The sequence below is a fragment of the Corvus kubaryi genome, unplaced genomic scaffold, assembly GCF_017639235.1.
Source record: "Corvus kubaryi isolate FWS band 111438036 unplaced genomic scaffold, C.kubaryi_AGA036_p1.0 37193, whole genome shotgun sequence".
NCBI lineage: Eukaryota > Metazoa > Chordata > Aves > Passeriformes > Corvidae > Corvus > Corvus kubaryi.
In genome coordinates, this window is record NW_024581055.1 from 262,969 (window position 1) to 270,117 (window position 7,149).

Consider the following 7,149-nt stretch of genomic DNA (forward strand, 5'->3'; position numbering starts at 1 on the left):
TGGAGATGACGTGCTCGCGGATCTGGCTCTGCAGCGCCAGGTCCTCCACGCGCTCGATGAGGTCGTAGATCGCGTAGATATTGGGGTGCACGGACTCGAAGCGCCCGATTTCGGCACGGATCGCGGCCGAGTTGGAGAGCCCGAACTGCGGCGGGGGCGGCCCGCCGGGCTGCGGCCCCGAGGGCCCGGGCACGGGCACGGGCACCGGCCCGCCCGGCGCCGCCAGGCTCTGCTGCTGCCCGGGGCTCTGCCCGGCGCCGCCCGGGAAGTTCATCGCGGCGGCGGCAGGGCCGGTCAGCGGCGCGGGGCTCCGGGCAGCCGCTGCATGGCCGCAGCCGCGTCCGTCCGCGGGTCCGCCGAGCTCCGCCGCCGCCCCCGACCGCCTCCCGCCTGCTCCGCCCCGCCCCGCCCGCGTCAGCGGGACCGTCCCCGCGGCGGGCGGGGAGCGGGGGCAACGAGATGGGGAGAGCAGGGAGCGGAACCGGGACTCGGGAGGGGGAGAGGGGGCACTGGGATCCGGGAGGGGAGCGGGGGGCCGGGGCCCAGAACGGGAGGAGCTGGGACTAGGAGGGGGAGCGGAGGACTGTCAGTGCCCGGCCCTGCGCCGCCCCGCCGCGGCCCCTGCCCGCCCGGCACCCCAGTGCGGGGCACTTGGCCCCCTGCTCGGCCCTCGCCTGGGTACGAGTCTCGGCTCCTGTCCCTCAACACCCCACCGCGGCCACCCCGGGACACCCCGACGGCAGCGCCGGTGCTGTGCGGCTGTCCATGCCCTGCAGGGCACGGGAGGATTCCCCCGCCCCGGCCTGGAAACCCCCTGTGCCAACCTGGAGACCCCTGAGCCAGCCTGGGGACCCCCTTGTGCCAGCCCTGCCTCCAACTGCGTTTCAGAGGTGATTTCGTCGTTAATCACCCCAAGGTCATTAATGAGGCTGTGGAACATGACCCATCCCAAGAAGTTCCTGGGTGCCCACCAGCTGCTGCCCCACTGTGGTGGGGTCTCCTCGCTGGTCACCCTGTGCCCACAGGGCCGACTGCTGTCACCCTGCTCGTATGCTCAGTACAGGCTGCTCCAGGCCACTCTGGTGAGGGCTGGCACGATGATGGAACTACCCAGGGGACCCACCACGGTGACAGTCCAACCATCTCAGGGATGCCTGATGGGCAGGGGCTGATAACATCCCTCCCGTTGTACCCATCCCTAAAACAGCTTGCATGGGGTGACCTGGGGCACAGGAAGGTTCTGGCTGGGCACAGGGCTGGCAGCCCCTGGCAGTGCCATGGGAGCCAGCAGAGCTCACTGGGGCATCACTGGGGATTAGCTGAGATCTTCCAAACGGCTGAGAAACAAAAAACCAGGATCATGGGCCCTGGCAGATTAAATGAGAAAGTGGAATTTGGGAGAGAAGAAAGGAACAAAAAAGGTGAGCAGCTGAGAGAACCAAGATTGCAATGGATTTCTCCCTCAGTCCCACTGGGACAATGCCTCAGTGCCAGGGAGGCTCAGGGGGCAGCTGGGGGCTGGTTCCCACCCTCTGCCCTTCTCTGGGTGATGGTGGGAAGGGTTGGAGAAGGAGGGAGACAAGGAGGAAGAGGACAACAAGGAGGAGAAGGAGGAGGAGAGATCTCTGGGAAGTTTCTAAATGCCTCCCGGCTCTGGAATCCTCTACGACTCAGCAGTGGGTGCTGGCGTGTGTGGGTGGGAGAAGCACCTCCCTGCCCTCTCGCCCTCCTTCCTGTGCCTTGCTGGGATTCCTTGAGTGCATCCCAACCACCTCTGCCATGAGAAGGGGTTTATTAGACAACAACTTTTATGAGGGTTTTCTTGAAAGCATTTAGAAAATCTGTAACTGTTATAGCACCAGGATCCCCTCACCTGCATACTCCCCCTGCCTACACACCCACCTGCATGCTCCCCAAGGCTTCCAAAGGTCTTTGAAAGATCTATGAGTCACAGCTCTGCTCAGCAGGAGCTGGACTGTCTCTTCCCTGACGTGTCTGAGGGGATTACATCCGCATGGGCTATGCAGGGCCATCCCACCACCGAAACACAACAGTGCTCGGCTCTGCAATGGCCTTTCTCCAGCCTGTTTTTTGTTTGGGTCTCTTGGTCCTTGCTTATGGCCTTTTTCTCCATCTTCTACCATCACAATCATCATCATCATTATCCCAGAATGGTTTGGGTGGAAAGGGACCTTAAAGCCCATGCAGTTCCACCCCCTGCTGCAGACAGGGACACCTTCTACCAGACCAGGATGCTCCACACCCCGTCCAACCTGGCCTTGAATACTTTCAGGGATGGGACAGCCACAGCTTCTGTGGGCAACCTGTGCCAGGGCTTCCCCACCCTCACAGGGAAGAATTTCTCTCCAGTATCCCACTAAACCCTGCCCTCCATCAGTTGTCACATGAACATTTATAAACTGTCTCTGTTTCAGCACCTTTGAATGTCCAGACACCCCATGTGCAGCCTCCACCACATCACCCTCTCAGTTAGGGATTCTGGGATTTATCCCTGGTGAGGGATGGGACATCATCCCTCATCCCTCCCTCACCCTCACCTGGCTGAGGCAGCAGCATGGATGAGTTGAGGTGACTTTCCCCTGACAGGTGGGCTCTGGCCACCCCCACCTCCCCTGCCCCCTCCTCCTCCTCCTTCGCCTCCTGCTCCTCCTCACTCTTCTCCTCCTCTTCCTCCTTCTCCTCCAGCAGAGATGCGCAATGCCCCCCTGCCTCAGCCCCGGCTGCTCGTCCCCCACACGGGTATTTACAGATCGCCCTGAGCCGACATCTTGAGTCTCCTTGGGCCGCCAGTATCCTCCAGCACGGGGGATCCCAAGGGTCCCCACCACCTCCCACCACCCAGCAGGACACAGGGCACAGGGATGGGATGAGAGCCAGGACACTGGGATGGGGCATCGCCCAGCCCAAGCCTGCGCAGATGGGACCCTGTCCCCACCAGCCCCTGTGGAGCGGGACCCCCCAGTCAGCACTGGGGCCAGCACTGGAGAACTGGGGCCTGGAGTGTCGCAGAGGCGCAGAGGGAGCAGAGCAAACAGATGGAGCTGGGGCTTAGCACAGGGATGGGAAAACCCAGGAGAGAAGTTCAATATGCTGAAAAGGCAGGAGCAGGTGGGGACGAGCTGGGGCTTTCAGGAGCAAACATTCCCGCAGGGATGGCCAACCACCTGCTCTCTGCAGACACAGGCCACTTGGAGATGTAAACTGCTTTTTAGGATGGATTTCACCCTCAGATCTTGAACTTTCTCTGCTCCATCTGCAGCACTTCCATCTGACGCTGCAGTTCGTGAGTGCCTCAAACTGGTGCTGCTGCCAGGAGGAGCTGCCACCTCCTTTACTATCTCCTCCTCCTTCTCTTCCTCTTCCTCCTCCTCCTCCTTCTTTTCCTGCTGCTGCCCCCACCCCCAGACCAGCCACCCTGGTACCCATGGTGTCCATGGCAGTGGGGTGGAATAGGATGGGCGTGAAGGTCCCTTCCCACCCAAATCAGTCCATGACACCGGACAGTGCCAGACCCCCATGTGGGGCAGCAGGAGGGTCCCTGCTGCAGACTCCAAATGCCCACCCAGGATGCAGGGCTGGGGAGCAGCACCACCAGAACAGAGCTGAGGGGAGGCCAAGGCCCACAGCTGAGCTTCAGTCGGTTTCTGGGCAAAGTGGGCAGAGATGGGGGTCCCGGGGGGCTCTCCAGGGCTTTATGGCTTCTCAGTGTATGGGGACACTCTGAGGTGTTTGATCACTCTTGGAATAAAAACTGGGACTTCCTTTCTGTGGGGCCCTCTCTGTCAGGAGAGCTGAGGGCACAGCTGGGGGACACTGCTGGGGACACTGCTCCTCTTTCCCAGACTAAGGGGAGCAGGAAATTCATCTGTCTCTGGGAGCTGGGGCTGCCCATCCTCCTGCACACCCAACATAGTGATGGCTCCTGTTCCCAAACCCATCGGCACTTTGCTGCATGGCAGCATTGGTTCGGGGGGAGGGAGGTGTTTAATGTCACCCTCCAGTGACAGGGACTGTCCTCTCTGGGCTGGGGATCAGCCAGCAGCTTTCCCTGGAATAGCTGCAGCTCTTTAATCTCACTCTGGAGCATAGAGGTACTGGCTGCACCATTAATCCCATCCAGATCCACACCATGCGGCTGTCAAATGGCAAATCCAAAATCCACTGCTCAGCGGCTGGAGCATCCTGCTGTGTCCCTGCTGTGAGGCTCTGGGCAGCTCTGGGTGTGGAGCAGAGAGGAGCAGAACGTCCCACCCAGGAGTTTCTGGAAGGGGACTGCACGGCCCCTCGCTGTGCCAAGGACACGAGATGGCTGCTGGCTGGCAAGGTGACCACAGTTCCCAGGACCACGGTTGTCTGTGTCTCTTGCTGTGACCCACCACGGTGCCGTCGGCCATCTCAGACCACCCCATGGGTTTTGGTGACAGCTGGGACATGTTCCGCTCCCACGAGCGTCCACCTGCACATTGAGGGGCCCCGGGATCCTCTTCTGGGCTGGGCTGGGTGGATCCCATCAGCGCTGCTTCCACAGGAACCAGGGACACTCCAGGGGGCACATCCATGTCTGGGGTGGTGTCCCAGTGTCCCCAGTGCCCCACCAGGGCAGAATCCTTCTGCGACCCCTTTCTGGTCACAACCCCAGAGGAGCTGGACTGTGCAAATATGTGGGCTTTGGGAAAAGAGGGTGAAAATGGAGCAAGGTGGATTAAACCCCCCTGGGCACTGTGGAGGTCCTGAACAGAGCTCAGGGTCAACAATCCCAGCAAGGCCTGTGGGACAGGAGGGGGCTCAGCCAGCAGGACAAGAGGGGGCTCAGCCTAGTCATGGGGGGAGACCACAGGGAGAAACACTGTGAAAGGTGAAATGGTGAGTAAAGAGGAAACAGAAGGAAGGGACCATGAACCCTGACAGACACACAGTGGGGCAGCCCTTCTCATGAAAATGTTTTCCCCAATATCCAACCTAAACCTCCTCTGGCACGGCTTGAGGCTGTTTCCCTCTTGTGCTGCCCCTTGTTCCCTGGGAGCAGAGCTCAACCCCCCCCTGTCCTGTCAGGGAGTTGTGCAGAGCCACAAGGTCCCCCCTGAGCCTTCTTTTCTCCAGGCTGAGCCCCTTTCCCAGCTCCTTCAGGTGCTCCTGGGGCTCCAGACCCTTCCCAGCTCCGTTCCCTGCCCTGGACACGCTCCAGCCCCTCAGGGTCTTTCTTGTCTTGAGGGGCCAATACTGACCTCAGGCCTCAGCAGTGCCAGCCCAGGGGACGGGCACTGCCCTGGTTCCTCCTGGGCTGGAGGTGGCCGGAGCCCCCCGTCACACGCCCCAGCCCCAGCAGGAGCAGAGCTGCAGGAAGGGGCTGGGACACCTTTGGGTGTCGCTATCTGGGGGCCCCCACCCTGCTGACCCCTGGGACCACCCAGGCAGGGCAGGGGGATCCCACTTCCAGAGCAGCACCCCCAGAACTGGCCATCACTCTACACCACCAGTCTTTCAGGAGAACACTGAAAATCCAGGGGGTTCGGAGCAGCCCTGGGCAGGGCAACACTAGTTCTCCCTGGTTCCTCAGCAGCAGATTTAAGGAGCACAATCTGCTCAGCTTTCCTGGGAAACTGAAGGTGACACTGGGGAAGTACTTCCAGGGGAATATTAAACAGCTTCTTAATCGAGGCAGGAAGGATGGAAAAGTCTCACTCTCTGGGAGCTGAAGCCAGACAAATCCACAGTGACAACCAGACACCGGATTTATCAGGGAGGGGATGAACCACTGGATAAACCCTCAAATCTGAGCAGCCACAACCCCTCCAGCAGTCAATTCAGGCTCATTCCAACATTGGGAAGGGATAAATCCCAGTTCTCTGCCTGCACGGATCAGTCATGGTTTAAATCTGCTGCTGCTCTCACATCCATTGCTCTGACAGCCCCAGGATCTGCCTGGCACCTCGGCAGCTCCAGGCTGGAGATGGGTTTTGCCTTACTTGGAGTGGGGATCCCTCACCTGCAGCCCGTCCTTCCCACCCAGAGGCAGCTCCCACCCAGAATCCCAGCACAGAAATCCTGAATTCCCTCCTGGGAGGCCCCCGACCCCAGATACCCTCAGCAGGAAGGGGCTGCCCTGGCACGCTGACACCTCCTGGTTTTATCCTGATTTCATCCTGATTTTTTCCCAGGAAAGATATTATGGATGATAAAATCCTCCTGATCTTATCCAAGGAAATGTCAATGCCATGCCATCGAGGGACCTGCAGACGGGACGCCCTGGGGACAGGAGACATTGTTGCCCAAAATTTCCCTTCCACCCACAGTTGTCCTTTATGGGAGCGTCAGTTTTTTCCCATCTCCCCCATCCCTGTTGCTGTATTTCCATGGTTGGACCCTCTTCAGTTAAAAGTAAGAATTTTTCACATAAAACTAAGAACCTTTCATTTAAAATTAAGAATCTTTCACCTAAAATGAACAATTTCTAGCCCAAAATTAAAACCTTTTCACCTAAAATTAACAACTTTTAACCTAAAATTAAGAATTTTTCACCTAATATAAAATATTTTAATCAGAGCCTGCAGGTGACTTTAGGCACTCCTGGGGATTCACAGCTCCAGAGTCACTGAAGGTAGAAAACTCTCGGAGATGCCTGAACCCACCCATCCTCAGCACGGCCATGGCTACCACTGCCCGTGTCCCCAAGTGACACATCCACAGGAACTTAAACCTGGGAGTATCTAGAGAATCTGGGAGTGACTGGAGCCATACTGGAGGTGACTGGTAGCAACTGGAACTACACTGGGGACAAATGGCATCATACTGGGATTAACTGGGTTCATACTGGGAATTACACTAGGAGCAACTGAAACCACGCTGGCAGTAACTGGGATCATACTGGGAGCAGCTGAGCCTATGCTGGGGTAATACTGTGACCATACTGGAACTGTCTGGGAACATACTGCAAATTACTACAGTAATACTGGAAGCGTCTAGGAGGGACTGGGATCACACGGGGAGTGACCGGAAGTGACCGGGATCATTCTGGGAGTACGAGCCTGGCGCCGGGGGCTTGGGACTACAATTCCCGGCGTGCTCCGCACGGCGGCCACACCCCGCTATGGCTCCTACAGCCAGGACTACATGTCCCATCGCCCCTCG